The sequence below is a fragment of the Pseudorca crassidens genome, chromosome 2, assembly GCF_039906515.1.
Source record: "Pseudorca crassidens isolate mPseCra1 chromosome 2, mPseCra1.hap1, whole genome shotgun sequence".
Taxonomy (NCBI): Eukaryota; Metazoa; Chordata; class Mammalia; order Artiodactyla; family Delphinidae; genus Pseudorca; species Pseudorca crassidens.
In genome coordinates this window covers 134,786,572-134,805,527 of record NC_090297.1, presented here as the reverse complement: position 1 = coordinate 134,805,527, position 18,956 = coordinate 134,786,572, and positions in this window count along the sequence as shown.

Here is an 18,956-nt window from a genome sequence, read left to right as displayed (position 1 = left end):
CTATTTTTTATCAACTGAATATGTGCCTTGCATATACTAGGCACTCAATATTTGTTGAATTTAATTGAATGTTTGTTGGATTTAATTAAATTTGGAGTGAATAGCTACATGTTTTCTCTCCTGAGAATGTAATATTTGACATTGATCTCTAGACATAACAAATAGAGAAATAGAGAGATATAGCTATGGTGATGTCATTCGCTATTTGAGGTTAATTGAATGAAATTATGTGTCAGGAATGGCTAAAGACATTTCAATTGAAATGTCAAGCCTAGGTGTCAAATCTGATCTGTATTCTTGTCCACCACCTTTTCAATAATAAATTCAACCATTCAGACTGCAAATTTCCCTTCAATTCTAACAAACTATGCAGACACCAAATTTAGGGATGGGTTTTCTGGTTACTTTCTTTTTCTAGATTCAGTCTTTTGGCTTAGTTTTGAATTTTCTAGGGCATTTGGTGTTCTGATGTGCAGAACTATAAAAAAACTAAAATTTATCAGTAAGAACTTTCTTTGACAATAAAACAGAGACATAGTCATTTATCTTCATATATATAAATATTTGTGTATGTGTGAGTGTGTATGCTTGAGCACACAAGCCAAGGTAATATTGGTCAGAGAAGTCATTTGACAGGAAATCCAGAGAGTGAAAGGAGAATAGGGATATCTATAAAGGCAGCATTTAACCATATTTGACTGTTATTAACAAGAATATTAAGTTGCAATTTTTAATTTCATCATTCCTTTTTCAAATGATATATAATTGACATACAAAACTTTATATTGGTTTCAGGTGTACAACATAATGATTTGTTATTTGTATATATTGCAGAATGATATCACAATAAATCTAGTTAACATCCATCACCACACATAGTACCAGAATTGTTTTTCTTGTGATGAGAACTTTTAAGATTTACTCTCTCAGCAACTTTCAAATATGAAATACAGTATCACTGACTGTAGTCACTGTGCTGTACATTACAACTCCATGACTTATTTATTTTATAACTGGAAGCTTGTACCTTTTGATTTCCTTCATCCATTTCTTCTGCCCCCACTTCCCCACCTCTGGCATCCACCAGTATGTTCTCTGTATCTATGAGTTTGGTTTTTCTTTTATTTTTGTTTTTGTTTTTAGATTCCACATGTGAGATTGTATGGCATTTGTCTTTCTCGGTCTGAGTTATTTCACTTAGCACAATGCCTTCATAGTCCATCCATGTTGTCACAAATGGCAAGATTTCATCTTTTTTATGGCTGAATAATAGAATGTTGTGGCATATATATATATATATATGTATATCACATTTTCTTTAGCCATTCATCTGTTGATAAGCACTTAGTTTGTTTCCGTATCTTGACTATTATAAATAATGCTGCGATGAACATGGGGTGAATATATCTTTACAAGTTAAGTGTTTTCATTTTATTCAAATGAAATACCTCAAATACCCAGGGGCTTCCTTGGTGGCGCAGTGGTTGAGAGTCCGCCTGCCGATGCAGGGGACACAGGTTCGTGCCCCGGTCCGGGAGGATCCCACATGCCGCGGAGCAGCTGAGCCCGTGAGCCATGGCCGCTGAGCCTGCGCGTCCGGAGCCTGTGCTCCGCAACGGGAGAGGCCACACAGTGAGAGGCCCACATACCGCAAAAAAAAAAAAAAAAAATGAATACCCAGAAATGGAATTGCTGGATCATATTGCAATTCTATTTTTAACTTTTTGAGGAACTTCCATATTTTTTTCCGTAGTAGTGGCTGCACTAAATTTACATATTCACCAGCAACGTACAAGGGTTCCCTTTGCTCTATGTCCTCATCAGCACTTGTTATCTCTTGTCTCTTTGATAATAGCCATTATAACAAGTGTGAGGTGACATCTCCCTGTGGTTTTGATTTGCATTTTCCTGCTGATTAGCCATATAGAGCATCTTTTCATGTACCTGTTGTCCATCTGCATGTCTTCTTTGGAAAAATGTTAAATTACAGTTTTTGAGTGAAGCCCTAAGGCAAACTGATAGCAGCAACCAGAGTAAGTTATGTGACGGGACTCCAAGAAGCACATTTTCAAAGGAGTAATATGAGACCAGTTATGTGATTCTTCACATAACTTCACCAAAGATCCTTCAACCTGGTCACTGATATGAAAGAATTGAGGGATTGTAGATTCAGAGGATTTGAGGGGAAGACTTTTGAGGGGAGAACAGGCAGTGGAAATGCAGAGGTAGCTTTTTCCTTACTTCAAGCTAGTGAGAGAGGGGCTTTGAGGAGAGCTACATATGTGCTTCAGAATTTGGACACCGGAGTAGTCTGAGACTATTCCAGGAATTGGGCCTGGAAAAAGTACAGCAGCTTCTGTTCTGAGTATCTGACGGTACTCGTGAAATTAAGTATTCCTTGCTCTAAAAGGGGAGCCAGAGATTAGTGAATCCCAGGAACTAGCTGTGGGACCCATGTCAATAGTATTCTACTCTTCGACTTAAGGTGGGAAGATATATAACATTTGCTTATACATACATATAATATCTCTACAGAGGTACAGAAGAGACTGTTAACACTGGCTGTCAATATGGAAGGAAACTAATGACAGGGAGTAAGAGGGAGACTTATCAGTTGTAGTCTCTTATATTTTTAAAATTTCGAACTTTTTTTAAGAAAATGTTCGTGGTTTTATTGTATCATAAGGCATTGAAACGTCTGAACAAATCAATATCTGGGTGGTGAGGCAGCTGATTTCTCCTTCACTTCTTTGGGTTACTAGAGCAACTTGTCAGTAAAAAATGTGACTATATGAACCATTCAAAAAAATAAATATTTGAAAATAAAGAATAGGTATTTTCCTTTTTAAAAAAAGAAATTAAAATGGAAGGAATCCTCCCAAGAGGGTGGCTGAAGGAGTGAGTGAAATCCAGAGAAAGAAGAGTATTTGTCTGGGAACCAAAGATGAGGGGACCTTGGGAGTGGCCAGCTGAAGGAGAGGCAAGACGCACATCCAGGGAGTTGCAGCTATGGCAGCCAGGCAGGAGATCCTTTAAAGAAGCCAGGGAAATACCCCAAGAGAAAGAATTGGCTTTAAACATCCACCTGACAACAGTAGCAGTCAGGTGAGAATGTTCTTATAAGCCTCACAGCTCCTCCACGCCTCCCCGACTTCCTGCCTTCCACCCCGGGTAGGGCAGCAAACTTGAGGAAATGGAGATAGTCCAGACAGAAAAAGAAAAGCACCTTGCTCCCTCCTGGAAGGAGACAGCAAAAATGCAGGAAGCCCTAGACAGGAGAGGGTAGCAGTCACACCTTTGGGTAAAGATAGAAATGTTGATTCATATATTGCACTGGACATTTTATTACTGAATTAACACTGTTTGTCAGCTAACGTGAGTTCTGACTTTTTATTAACTAAAATTGATCAGAAAAGTCATGGGAACTTCTTGAGTTTTATCCAGGAGTAAGAGAAGGATTTCCCTCACAGAACGGATAGAGAAGGACAGTGGAAGAACAAAGTAAAGTTGTTTTTATTATCACACCCCTGAGTCTTGCTTATTCAGCATGGAATTACATGACCTTTAGCACAAGTAGAGACAGATCCTGAGAGAACTTGAGCCAGCAAAGAGTGACAGTGGATTTAGAAAAGCAGAAAATCAGTCATAGGTGCATTAGTAACATTCCACAGGCAAGAATGGAATGATCAACAGTGGGGAAAGAAAGAGAAGAGGGAGAAGAAGCAAGAAGACATAACAGAAGAAGCAATAGCAGACGTAATCCGCCTTTGGAAAAAGGAGTTAAAGACAAAATTAAAGATTAGTAGCAACAGTCCAGAAAAGTTCAGTGATTTAAAAAAAAAAAACTAAAACCCAATTTTTAAAAGAGGCAACAATTTGCAACAAACTTGAGGGCATTATGCTAAGTGAAATAAGTCAAACAGAGGAAGACAAATACTGTATGTTCACAATAGATACATGTATCAAATCATTATATTGTACACCTAAAACTAATACAATGTTATATGTCAATTATATCTCAATAAAAAATAATTTAAAATTTTTTCTAAATGGCAAGATGCTCTACATCACCAGCAATCAGGGAAAGACAAAATAAAACCATAATAAGAACTGTCTCACACCCACCAGATTGCAAAAAATTTAAAAGTCTGATAATACCGCATGTTGGCAAAGACGTGAAGCAATGGGAATTTTTATTCACTTCTGATAGCTATGTAAATTGGTTCAACGATTTGGGAGAACGCTTTGGAAATAGGCAGTAAAGTTGAAGATGTGCCTATGACCCAACAAGTTCACTGAAAGTGGTCCACATTCTCAAACTCGTTGTTATTGAACCACAGTAAGATAAAGAGCTTGTGCAAGGATGTAAATCAACTACATCAGTAAGCACACCGCCTAGGTGAGCTGACTTTTTTTTTTTGAGATAAAACTTTCTTGATGAAAGAAAGGTACAATGGGACTTCCCTGGTGGCGCAGTGGATAAGACCCCGCACTCTCAATGCAGGGGGCCCGGGTTAGACCCCTGATCAGGGAACTGGATCCCACATGCACGCCGCAACTAAGACCTGGTGCAACCAAGTAAGTAAATAAATAAATAAAAAGAAATGATACGTTGATTTATATTCTGATACAGTCTCCTTATCTCACCTCAGACTTGTATTAAATAGTTAACTTCTATAAGAAACCCAAGTGCAAGAGATTTTATGAAAGCATTGTTTATAATCTCAAAAATAGGAAATAATAGGTCCATCAGCAGGAGAATGGGTATGTAAGCTGGGGAATACTCATACAATAAAATACTAAGCAACAATGAAAATAAATTAAAGGATAAATCTCACAAACATAGTTTTTAAAAAGCGAATTGCAAAAGGATATATACATAATACCACTTCCGTGAAGCTTAAAAACATGTGCAATATTGGTATAGCTTACTCAGGAATACACACAAATGTAGCAAAATATTTTTAAGTATCAAGGAATAAAAAAAACTGAATTTGGAAATGCCATTACCTCTGAAGGAGCAGAAGGGGAATCAATACGTGGTAGGGGTGACCGCAAGAAGCTTCAACTTCCTGTGTTGATAATGTTTTTATTTCTCAAGCTGGGTGTGGATATACAGATGTTTGTATTATTTTTTTCATCGCGCTTTTATATCCAAAATATTAAATAATATACGTTAAACATAAAAACAAACAACTTAAAAATCTATGTGGGGAATGGGAGCAGGAACAGCAAGATGGAAGAGTAAAAGAGCACAAGAATGTAATTTCACCCAGTAGAAATGATATCCTACAAAGCTGGGGCTCAAGAAACTTTTCAACTTTACAACACTGGGCAGAAAAGTACAGTCATTCTTTTCATCAGAGTTTAAGCCAAGAAAAAGCAGTAGTAACTGCCTTGGGCATAAATTAGCTGCAGTTCAAGTAAGGAGCAACCGTCACCTAGGGGATGCTAGTGTAGAATCAACTTGACTGGTCTCCTGATTCAAAGCTGCTGTCCCATACCAGCAAAGAGAGGTCATCCTATCACCTGAGCCCAGCCCCTCCTCTACCTACATTCCTATGAGAGGAAGATGTGTCAGTGAAAAAGCAGTACAGCTGGTTCTAACTGCAAAGAATCTCAAAGATAATGTTAACATTGTCCACATTTTGATTAGCTCAAGACAAAAATTAAATTGTCTTCTCTGGCATTTATTAATTATACTCTTATTACATCTTTGTTTTTATTTTGGTCAAAAATTTCCTAGGCCTAAAGGTCACATGAAAAGTTTTTAGTTTCGCTTTAGACTTACTTTATGTGACTTAAAAAAAAATCAAGATACTAAAACTGGAAAAACTAGAAATTTGATTTTTAAGTATACATTTCTCTAATAATAAAATACCTATTTTAAGTCAAGAAAAAAAAAGAATGGTCAATAAGTGGACCTACTTGAAAAGTAGAGAATCAAGTATTAGTGACTTTATTTATTTATTTATTTATTTTGCGGTACGCGGGCCTCTCACCGTTGTGGCCTCTCCCGTTGCGGAGCACAGGCTCCGGACGCGCAGGCCCAGCGGCCATGGCTCACGGGCCCAGCCGCTCCACGGCATGTGGGATCCTCCCGGACCGGGACACGAACCTGTGTCCCCTGCATCAGCAGGCAGACTCTCAACCACTGCGTCACCAGGGAAGCCTGGTGACTTTAAATAAATAGAAAATATATTTCAGAAGCTTAGAAACATTAATACTGCAGATAGTATTTTCCAAAGATGGCTGTACCAATATATTTCATCCTACATGCTTTTCTTAAAATGGGATGTTGACATTCCTCTCTTGAGATGTGGGGTCTGTGTATCCTCTTCTTGAGCTTAGATGGACTTTTGTAACTGCCTTTACCAACAGAATACAGCAGAAGTGATGCAATGTGATTTCAGAGGTTAGGTCATAAAAAGCAATATCACTTCTGCTTGGTGCTCTGTCTCTAGGGACATGTGCCTTGGGAATCCTTGTCTGACATGCAAAAAAAACCCACTTGAAGCTGCCATGCTGGAAGACCACATAGAGATAGAGATGCCCAAGGAGCCCCAGGTATTCCTGTTCCCAATTATTTAATAGTCTTTCCAGCATTAACCACCAGACACATGAAAAAGTGATGGTTCCAGATGATTCCAGTCCTGATCTGTATTAATCAGCGTCTAATAGAACCAATGGGATGTGTAAATATGTATATATAATAAAAATAGAATAGTCAATAAAATGCTATCTATAAATGTATGTATATTTTCTGTATATGTTACACACACACACACACACACACACACATATATATATATATATATATAGAGAGAGAGAGAGAGAGAGAGAGAGAGCGAGGGATTTATTTTAAGGAACTAGCTCACACAGCTGTGGAGCCTGGCAAGTCCAATGCCTGAGAGTTGGCCAGCAGGCTGGAGACCCAGGGAAGAATTGAAGTTGCAGCTTCAGCTCAGAGGTAGTCTGCTGGCAGAATTCCCTCTTCTGTGTGGGACCTCAGTCTGTTTTCTCTTAAGATCTTCAACTGATTGGATGAGGGTCATCCACATCATGGAGGGTGATCTGCTTTACTCAAAATCTATTGATTTGATGTTAATCTTATCTAAGAAATACCTTCATAGCAATATCTAGACTGGCATTTGATGAAATATCTGGGTACTGTGGCCAAACCAAGTTGGCACATAAAATTAACCATCACACCAGGCTTTAAGCCACCCCAGCTAACATCACTGGAGGAGAGACAAGTCCTGCCCAAACTGTACAATTGTGAGTAAAATATTGTTATTTAAGCTACTAAATTTCAAGGATAATTTGTAGTGCAGCATTAATAATGGGACATTAAATTTGTAAAATGTAGTTAGTCTACTTGTATATGCATTTGTTACATCATTCACTTTTATTTTCACATTTGTTTTACGCAAAAGTGATACTAAAACTTCATAATGTCCAGTAACGTTTGGAGCCAATCAGAATGGAGCAGGGTCAGAGGCTCCCCTTTTGGGCTGGGGATAAACTCCTTAGTTGTTAGGCCTTGGGAATCAGTTTGCTGAGGGACAGCAGTTATTCAGCAGCTAGTGTAGAACTGTTTTAATATTTAAACAACTAAACCAGTACAGACTAGTTAGACATCAGCTAAGAATTACACACAATTATTGCAGTGTTTGCAGTGGGATTTAGCCCATTTGTTTAATCATCCCAATAGCCCTAGGAGAAATACATGGCAAGAATTTGCCTTTGGTAAGAATACACTGGACCACCTCAGCAGAATCTATTTTTCACTGGACAAACCTGTAGGTATAACTCTAAGTATTATGTTTCTCATGATGGATGCCACTCAGTCCTGAGACCATGACTCAGCTCAGAGGAATTGCCCTGGGATTTTGAGATTCTGTGAGAGGACACACGATGAGGCCCACTGCTGATCAGAAATACATAATGTAAGAATACACCTTAAAGTTCTCTGAAAATTCAGCCATTCAAGTCACAGATAGAATCCACCAATAAGGCAGCAGTGTTTGTCTACCTCAGTGAAAAGAGGACTTAGGATTTGAGCTCACCCATGGCTCAGAATCTCACTCTTCTTTTTTTTTTAAATAAATTTATTTATTTTATTTTTGGCTGCGTTGGGTCTGCATTGCTGCGTACGGGTTTTCTCTCATCGTGGAGCGGGGGCTACTCTTCGCTGCGGTGTGCAGGCTTCTCATTGTGGTGGCTTCTCTTGTTGCAGAACACAGGTTCCAGGTGCACGGGCTTCAGTAGTTGTGGCATGCAGGCTCAGTAGTTGTGGCTCCTGGGCTCTAGAGGGCAGGCTTGGTAGTTGTGGCACATGGGCTTAGTTGCTCCATGGCATGTGGGATTTTCCCGGACCAGGGATCGAACCCGTGTCTCCTGCAATGGCAGGCAGATTCTTAACCACTGTGCCACCAGGGAAGTCCCTCTCACTCTTCTTAAATGTGAAAGGTTACTGGACCATTGCAGAAAGCCATAGCTTGGAAGAAAAGAAATCCTCATTAAGCAGGGTCTAGCAAAATGAAAACAGAGACCTTCACTTCACTCAATTTACTTACAACCTCTTGTTGAGTAAATATTAAAACATTATTTTTGCTTTATTGCTAGGTAAAAGATTTAACCCTGTTGGAGAAGGTGAGACATCACTCTTAAGAAAGAGATCAGAGAGGTTTTCAATGTATGTTGCAGCTAAATGAATTTAGCAGCAAACAACCCAAATAGGCACAAACTTACTTTTGGATGGTCTGGAAATTTATTTTCTAACTTTAAAAAAGATCTTAACGGGAATTCCCTGGCGGTTCAGTGGACAGGACTCAGCGTTTTCACTGCAGGGACCTGGGTTCCATCCCTGGTTGGGGAACTAAGAGCCCACAAGCCTCGTAGCACAGCCGAAAAAAAAAAAAAAAGATCTTAACATCCCCACTCCAAATAATGTATAGATACAATTAACATTGGGTTTGCATAAACCAGTTGCTGAGAATGAAATTCTTGTGATAAAATAACTCAGGATTCATAAGGACTTGAAACTGTCATATTCGAATAGCAGGGTATTGTTGGTTCAAATCATATCTGATTCCAAAGTCCCAATCACACCCAATTGCCCTATGATTCTTAAACAAGGAATTTAACCTGGATGGACCTAGTGTTAGCAGGGATTCTGGTTTTAGGGTGTATTTCTATTTTTGTGGTATGGCATATGACTCAAAGATGTGATGGAACTGTAGGGCAAACAGTTAAAATCAGTGGTAGGACCTACACTTTCTCCCATCCTGTTTTTGAGTTATTGGTTCATAGTGGTTGGTAAAGGTAGCTAGGAGTTAGGAAGCTGTAATGTGTAAAGTTGACATGAAAAGGACAAACATGCCCTTCACAAAGGGCATGCCCTTCTTTGCAATCACAAGAAAACATAGACCTGTTTAACATAGTGCTATGCATTTAGCTCTAACAATTAATAAAAACTCATTGAATGGATGGATGGATGAATTCATTCCATCAGTGAAGTAGACTAGGAGAACTAGCCAGAAGTCTAAGGAAGAACAAAATCCATTTCTTAAATATCTGGTTGTTCAGATCAAAGGAGCTTTGGGGAGATTGAATTATCTGGAAAATTGCTTCAAATCCACATTTTACTTTTGATAGATAATCCCTCTCTTAAGATGAATACTGAAGTTCTCTTGGAATAGAGCCAGGCAATGACGTTAGATAGTTTCTTCCTTCCTCTATTTCTGGTAAGGTCAAAAGCAAACCAGGATTTAGCACAAACCTGAGGCTGACATTTTTTTTTTTTAATATAGAGGATTAGAATCATAGATTCATTCATTGTAGCAATTGTGAGACATTAGAAACAATGGGTACATCTCAAAAACATTGTTTAATAAAAGCATTGTTGAGTGTGAAAAAGCAACTTGCTTAAACAGATGTCTACACTCTGACATTTATGTAAATTAAAAAAATGATTCTATACTTATTCTGTGGGTACATGTATATATACAAGTATACAACAATACATAAAAATGATAAACTCTGGTGTTGGGGAGCAGATCTGGATCAGGGTGAGGCTGACTTTTGATCATTTTATCTCTATGATTTACTTCTATCTTCCTAGTTTTCCTCAACAAGATTTATGAATGAGACAACCAATATATTTAAATCTAAGTACTAAGCCTTTCCCATTTTCCCCAAATTAAGTTTTATACTTGTTAAGAACAAAAGTACTTCTGAAATGTGTGATTTTGAAAAGTTTCTAAGCTTTAAAGATTGTATTTTCCTGTATTTAATCTCCAAGAATCTTCAAAGATTAGTCTCTTTTAATGTTGAGTACCTTCTTTTTGGTATTTTACCTACTGGCATTGCTTGTAAATAGCTTAGCTAACAGACATGGTAATCCCTTTACTGTACAAAGGTAAGCCCTGTTTCTTAGAACACTCTTAAAGAGAAAAACATCACTCTTTAGAGCATCTCTCGGTTTCACTGCTGATTTATGGACTAATTATACGAATGAAATGTGTGATGAAATATCTTATAGCAAGATAGGTGCAATTAAAAAAAACCTGAAGAATGTAAGTCAGAATGAGGTTATATGTAACCAAACCAGGTTATGTTTTGCAAGGGGTAAACCATCCTATGTACAGGCGGTGGAAAATTTTAAACTCTTGACAGGACATTTTCTGTGGCCATTCCAAAAATAGAAAAAGGCAGCTGGGAAGAAGACCCACAGGTTTTAATGAGGCTTATCAGCCACTAAAAACACTCCTGGAATCCCAGGATTGAGTGCTCCCCACCTGTTGAACAAGAAAAGAAAACATGTGAGCATTTGGTTACAAATCCTAGTGCATGAACAGAAGGTCCACATAATATTATAAGGGGGCAAAAGCAGCTGGAACTGTGCGACAGAAAAACTGACAGGAAGAAATGAGAGTGATGGTGAAGAGGTAGCTGGTTTTGGAAATATAAGTGATTGCATATGTCAAGCATGAATTGAAAAATTTGTGCAAAGCAAACATATAAACTGATGTAACATATGTCGACAATTATTTTACATATATAAGTGGTTCTGGTATAACTATTACATATGTATTTTATATAACTAATATATGTATTTATATAGTGTACACTATATAAATAGCTCTTGTATAAACTCTAATAACCTCTATTATTCACAGACATTGTCTTGTTTAATTCTCATGAAAACCTGAGCTGTATTAGCATCATAGGGATGAGGAAAGGTGAAGTGGCTTGCTCTCAGTCACAGGTTGGAGGGTGGTAGAGCTGGCACTGGAAACTCACCTTCTGAATCCAGAACATATTCCTCTTCTACTACACAGTGTGGTTGCTCAAAGCGGTTAGATGTGGGAATTCCCTGGAGGTCCAGTGGTTAGGACTCAGCACTTCCACTGCAGGGGGTATGGGTTCGATCCCTGGTGGGGGAACTAAGATCTGTGGTGCAGCCAGAAAAAAAAAAAAAAAGTATTTAGGTGCTCTTTCGAAAGAACACTGGGATGTGGATTTCTGAATAAAAAGGATATGAGTGACTAAGTGAGAAATAGTTGGATTTTGCTGAATTCAGGATCCCTCTCTTCCCCCAAGCTCTCTAGTCACCATTTTTTTTTTTTTAACTGAAGTATAGTTCTAGTCACCTTTTAACCTGCACACACCAGTGATAAAGGAAGTGTATATCTCTGGATGTTCATATGCAGCTCTCTGCCCTTGACCTCTGGTCAATAACTTTAACCCCGAGTTCAGGCCAAAATGAAGAAGCAATTTATTAGTTCTCCATTTTGAAATGTAGTTAGAGTTTACATGCAGTTAATATTATAAAACTTTGCATTTGTCCTGTGAACAGTTTACTTTTAGCACAAATATTTGCTATTAGTCGAATATAAACAATTTATATTTGTGATTCTTGTCAGAAGTAGTAATATCAATTATGCACTGAAAATTTTGTGTTCGTGAGGCAGACTATCAAAGATTTATAGGCGCTTGGATATTAGGACAAAGGGGAAAAGTGAGTAACATTCTTGAGAAAGGACAAAAACCAAAAACCACCCCGTCTCCCATAATATGTTCCCATAGAGATTATAGAATTTTCAGGGACAATTCTGAGTTGAGTGGGAATAGAAAGCATAGAATAATTCCTAGACCTCTCCTGTTCAGCCTCACCCTATTAAAAATAATGTATGACACACACACACACGAAATAACCATTAGGACATTGGATATTAACTGACATAATTTCAGGATGGTTCTGTATTAGATGTCGAAAATGGGTTTTACTAAACAACCTTAACCTAAGGTGGATACTCTGGAATCTGGGAGAATTTATTTTTAAATCACCTCTTAAATTCCTCCCACAAAAAGCAACCATGACCTTCAACAAAAGCATTTTCATTGACTTGTTTACAGAAGATAATATCAGTTTTAAAAATACATTTAATACAAACTTACACCAATAAATGTCTTTTGGTATCTGGAAAGCTGACCTAGTGATATTAACAGAAATGTAGATTAGATTCCTGAAATAAATTTCTGGTTCCATCAGCGACTCCTTGTGCATGCTTAAGCAAGTTATTTAATCTCTTAGTATCTTAGTTTCTCCACCTATAAAATGAGGGTAATAATATTTGCTATTAGATAATGTCAGCAAAGCATTTGGAGAAGTCAGATGAAAGGTGCCAGAAGTATTTTGTTGTCTGAGGCATGACCTCATACTGTCTGAAAAAATGGACTTTACCAGGGTTGCTGATTATTCCAGCGCCTTATTTCCAAACTTTTCTTGTTCAATTGCCTTTTGGCCTTATTCATTTCTATTTATACTCTTTATGTATTTTAACTTCCTTGTTCTGTTTGTGTTGTTTTGAGGAGAGTTGATGCTTTGAGGAAACCATGATTTAATTTGTCTTATGTTTGGTTTGTTCATTTATTTAAACTCATATGCTTCTGTTTAAGATTTGAAACAAATGAAAAGTCACTTAAACAAACTTCTAATTATAGGAGACAGCTATAGCTATGAGAGTGATATTAGCCTTACCTATCTATCCCTCTTATTTGCATTATTTATATTTTATTTCATTATAAAAGTTAATTTTTAGCATGCACAGATGCATATTCCTCCCTGCACACTCTGTGAAAGATTTAAGGCAGATGTTGAGACTGCTGTAAATTTTGATGTTTGTGTCCCTTTTCTAGAGGAATGAGATAACATGCTATAAGGGCAAAAGATTAGTTACTTAGAACTAAATCTGAGCTAAACCTACAGTCCAATCAGCTAACACACACTGATCTCAAGACAAATGTTAAGGGTAGAAGGGCTACTTCAGTAATAACCCACATGACTCAAAGAGCAGAGCTGCTGATTCAATAACAGTGAAAACTTAGAGGTGAAGTCAGAAGTAGGAGGTTGGCTACATTTCCTGAACATGAAAGTACTTCATTCCCTGTGTCTGTCAACCTGCTTATCCAAGGCTAATAAAAATATGTCAGAGAAGCAAACCTTTGGTCTTTGGAACCTACCAGTTAACAACAGAAAATCTAATCCTTTGGGACTATTTCCAAAGGGAAAGATTTTACTGGAATTTGCTCACTAAGGATGTTGTATTTCAAGTGGCAAGTATTACATCACTCAAACCCAGCTTGAGTCATCTGTTGAACAATGGACAGATTATTGGCTACAAGAGATAAAGACTCTTTCAGAGGCAACATCAAATACTTTGGGCTTTACAGTATTTTCAGATATTATAACCTTTGTCAATTTTATAGTCAGCATTGACAGAGATTTAACTCAACCTACCTCTAGTTCAACCTACATTCAAATTTTGGAAATCAGAACCACAGTAGGCCTTTGTTGTTAGAAAGATATTCTTCCTAATAGAGTTTCAAATGTTTTTACCAGGTTTTATCTCTATAGAGAAGCATAAATTTCATCAGATAATGAAGTGATCTTATAGGTCGTGCACTATGTTTCCTTAACTTACATCCATCATATGTTATGGTTTATAAGATATGGTTTAATATCATTTTCACTTCTTAAGAAGTAGATATTATTATAGGATAGAATGTAGCATGATGGTTAAAAATGTAGGATCTGGATCAGACGATCTGTGTTCAAATTCTATCTCTACCGGTTACTAACAGTATAGCTTTGTATCTTTGTTTCCTTATCTATAACAGTCAGATAGTAGCAGTATTTACTTCAAAGGATTATGAAAATTAAATGAGATACTACTATATGTACGGTGCCTATCATAAGTATGTGCTTGGCACATATTTAGTGCTCAATAAACATTAGTTATTCATCCCATTTATATACTACACTAAGCTTAGAGTGTGACACAGGTGGGGGTCTCTGAGAAGCAGACTATGAAACAAAGCTTAGTGTGCTGGATGTTTACTAGGGAATGCACTGGGTATGAGCACCTGTGGAAGGGAGGAGAAGGAAGCAGGATGTCACACTATGATACAGGTGCTGTAGCCTCAGCCAACCTCATGCGGAAGCTCTGGAGTACAAATGGCCTGTCCAAATTGCATTGTGTTGGGCTGAGAAGGCTGAGCCTCTATATTCCGTCAATCAGCCATTGGATGTACACCCCCTACCCCCGTGGCATGACGTTGGGTAAAGTGACTCTCTGCAGCTGAAGCAATCCATGAAGTGGCTGATGGTGAAGGCTGTCCATCAACCGTATTCCCAGCAGCTGGCACAACAAATTCTTCCTCTAAGAGGGTCTAAGTGGCACATCTCTGTGTTTAACACAAGGTGGTCTGTGCAGCACTTGGAAAATAATCTCAACAAATTACAGTTGCTTGAATAAAAATGAGGTCTTTAAGGCTGAGCGTAGGACAGTGAAGCTACATAAGAATAAGCCATGGAAATATGAAAGAGCTATCCACATGTGATGGAAATCTTTTTTGTTCTTTGTAAGTTCCCAGATTTTTGGAAAGGGTGGATTCTGGTAACTGGAAGCCCTTTGTTTAATGAACATTGTGATGGATTGGGGTTTGTGATGGAGGTGTAAACTGGGAGAAAGCCCAGGTACTCTGTAGAATAAGGGTCACTTAGGAGGCAGAAATATAAGCCAGCCACAGTTGATGCCACACAGATGGGGAGAGGAGAATCCTTGGTAAGAATTTAGATGAACAAAAGTGGCTAACATTGTACCCTTTGATGTGCTCAGCACTTTTTAAGTGCTTTGTATGTATAACTGACTTAATCCTCATAACACCACTAAGGTAGTAGTTATGTTATTTCCCCCATTTTAGAGATGAGGAAATTGAGGCGTAGAGAAGTAATTTGCCCATGTCACTCAGTGAGAAAAGTGTTGGAGCTGGGATCGTAGGGCCTGTGCTCTTATCATCCTTTCCCAACTGTTTATGTGAAATTACCAATGCTTTTGAGGCAACTGGACTCTTCCTTAGGAATTCCAAGAAGTGCTGTTTTGCATCAAGGCTGAGGGCAGGCAAAACAAAGCCTCCATGGTATACAGGGACAGCTGACACCTAGGCTATGTGTAGGTATTTCGTAAAAGATAAACTGTGAGTCAACATTTCAGGCCTCCAGTTACAAAAGCATGATGTCAATGTATGCAAATATGAGTCAACAGGTGTGTGTCTCACTCCACTCAAAATTCTTTAGACCCTGGGTGTGTGCAATATTGAATTCCACAAAGCTGAGCAAGGAGGAAAGAAAACGGCTTAAAGGAAAATCACAAATAAGAACCTACAAAGTTGGCATACAACTCGATATCAAGAAACGAACCCAATCAAAAAATCAGAAGACCTAAATAGACATTTCTCCAAAGAAGACATACAGATGGCAACAGGCACGAAAAGATGCTCAACATCACTCATTATTAGAGAAATGCAAATCAAAACTACAATGAGGTATCGCCTCACACCAGTCAGGATGGGCATCAGCAAAAATCTACAAATAATAAATGCTGGAGAGGGTGTGGAGAAAAGGGAACCCTCCTACACTGTTGGTGGGAATGTAAATTGGTGCAGCCACTATGAAGAACAATATGGAGGTTCCTTAAAAAACTAAAAATAGAGCTACAGTATGATCCAGCAATCCCACCACTCCTGGGCGTATATCCAGAAAAGACAAAAACTCTAATCTGAAAAGATACATACACCCCAATGTTCATAACAGCACTATTTACAATAGCTAAGACATGGAAACAACCCAAACGTCCATCAGCAGATGAATGGATAAAAAAGATGTGGTATATATACACATATACTATATATATATATATATCCTATATATAATTATATATATATATCCTATATATAGGATATATATCCTATCCTATATATATAATATTTATATAATATAAATATTATATGTACTATACTATATATAATAGTAATATAATATACTATATATAATATATATAGTATAAGGTATATATATATCCTATATATAATAATAGGAGATTAGCCATAAAAAAGTATCAAATATCCTTTCATGCAACATGCATGGACCTAGAGATTATCATACTAAGTGAAGTAAGTCAGACAGAAAAAGACAAATATCATGTGATATCATTTATATGTGGAATCTAAAAAATAATCTAAAACCTTATTTACACAACAGAAACAGATTCACAGACAGAGAAAACAAACTTAGGGTTACCAAGGGGGAAAGGAGGGGAGGAGGGATAAATTAGGAGTATGGGATATACACCATTATATATGAAAGAGACAAAAAACAAGGAATAAAAAACTGTAAAGCACAGGGAACTATATTCAATATCTTGTAATAACTTATAGTGGAAGAGAATCTGAAAAAGAATATATATATACCTATACATCTATATATATCTGAATCACTTCACTGTACACCTGAAATGAACACAATATTGTAAATCAACTATAGTTCAATTGAAAAAAAGATTCTACAATGTTGGAAAAATACTCCAACCTGTATAGAGCCTGAATAGATTGGGGAGAAACATCATATATGGGGTTCTAGAGACTCTCTACATAGTGGTAAGAATAGATGTTTTAAACACAGCCTGGGTTCAAATCTCTGCTTCACCACTTTTTACTTGGGTATTCTTGGGTGTCATTTTATCTTTCTGTGCTTCAGTTTCCTGTCTATAATGTTGGGATAATATTACCACCTCACAGGATTATTGTGAGAATTAAATCAGTTAATACATGTAAAGAAGTTGAAACAGTGTTTGGGGCATTAATAAGCACTCAATAAATAGTAACAAAAACTAGAAAATGGTGAGGGACAACTTAATACATATTCAAAGGTCTCGATATAGATCTTTTCCATCTTCATGGTATACAAAGTAGGAGAAAGTCCATTTAAACTACGAAACTGAGAGTAGATTAAAAAAATTGCTCATCAAAAAATGCACATAACTACTATGAGTAAATATTCTCTTATGGGCTATATAGAACGGAGCAGTTTCTCTTCTTGAGTTTAGTCTAAGAATGGTGCTCTCTAAAAGTGGGAAGAAAGGGATTTCCCTGGTGGTCCAGTGGTTAGGACTTCGCCTTCCAAAGCAGGAGGTGCGGTTCCGATCCCTGGCTGGGGAGCTAGGATCCCAATGCCTTGTGGCCAAAAAACCAGGACATAAAACAGAAGCAAGGGACTTCCCTGGTGATGCAGTGGTTAAGAATCTGCCTGCCAATGCAGGGGCCATGGGTTTGAGCCCTCGTCTGGGAAGATCCTACGTGTCATGGAGCAACTAAGCCCGTGCACCACAACTACTGAGCCTGCGCTCTAGAGCCCGCGTGCCACAACTACTGAAGCCCACGCGCCTAGAGCCTGTGCTCCACAACAAGAGAAGCCACAGCAATGAGAAGCCCACGCACCGCAACAAAGAGTAGCCCCCGCTCCCCACGACTAGAGAAAACCTGCTCGCAGCAATGAAGACCCAACGCAACAACAACAAAAAAAGACACAAGGGGAAGTTGCTGAGGCATAGCAAGCCAGAAGTAGAGAGGCAGAGGGAATGGCTGTGAGGTCTCCGTCCAGAGCAGTCCTCACAGTTCCCATACTTTCCTGTCTTGGAGTCTCAGATGTATATTCTTACAATACCCACCTCACCCTTCCTTTCCTCTTTTGCTGATTAGACAGGGTTTTTATTTACAATCAAATAATTCCTGACTAAATATGTGAGTCTCTACTTCAAACTGCTAAAAGTCAACAGAAAGACATTCAGAGATAAGAATTTAGTTTACCACTGTGTGCTTAGTATTTGGGGAGAGAAGATAGATGAGCTAAATAGATTGAGGAGGTATTTTTAGTAGTACAGCGCTTTGAAGAGTCCTCTATGAGGTATTTTCTCTATAACATTACATTCGATTACCAGACCTTGTCATTTCTACGTCTCAAATATTTTTCTTATCCATCTTCTCTCCACATCCTTAGCCATCTCTTATCTGGACTACAATTACCCTCAGGCAACATGAAAAGATGTAAGGAAACTTCCTAGCTCTTTTAAGAAAACTCAAATTCCTAATCTTACTGTGGAAAGACCTTAAGGCCTCCCAGTTTTCTTTCTTAACATTCACCTTCCCCTCGGGGACCTCTCACACTAATGATCCTTGCTTCCATCAGAAAAGGGCCAGGTTTCCCTTCTGAGACTGGTCCCCTTCCTCTTTCCTGAAATTATTCATAGCCCTACTGAATCCAGGTTGAAATAGTTTATATAAAAAAGATTTAGAAAAAAAAGGCTCAGTAATAACAGAAAAAAAGCAAAATACTGAGAAAGATGCGACTTACCTATTTTTGCTAACCATACAGGGCTTGCAATTTTTATTTAACAAATATTTGAGCACTTTATGTGATTACCACTGTACGTAGATTGATCACACTCTCCTGCTCTCAAGAGGCATATGGTGATCCAGCAATCCCACTCCTGGGCATATACTCAGACAAAACTCTAGTTTGAAAAGACACATGCACCCCTATGTTCATAGTA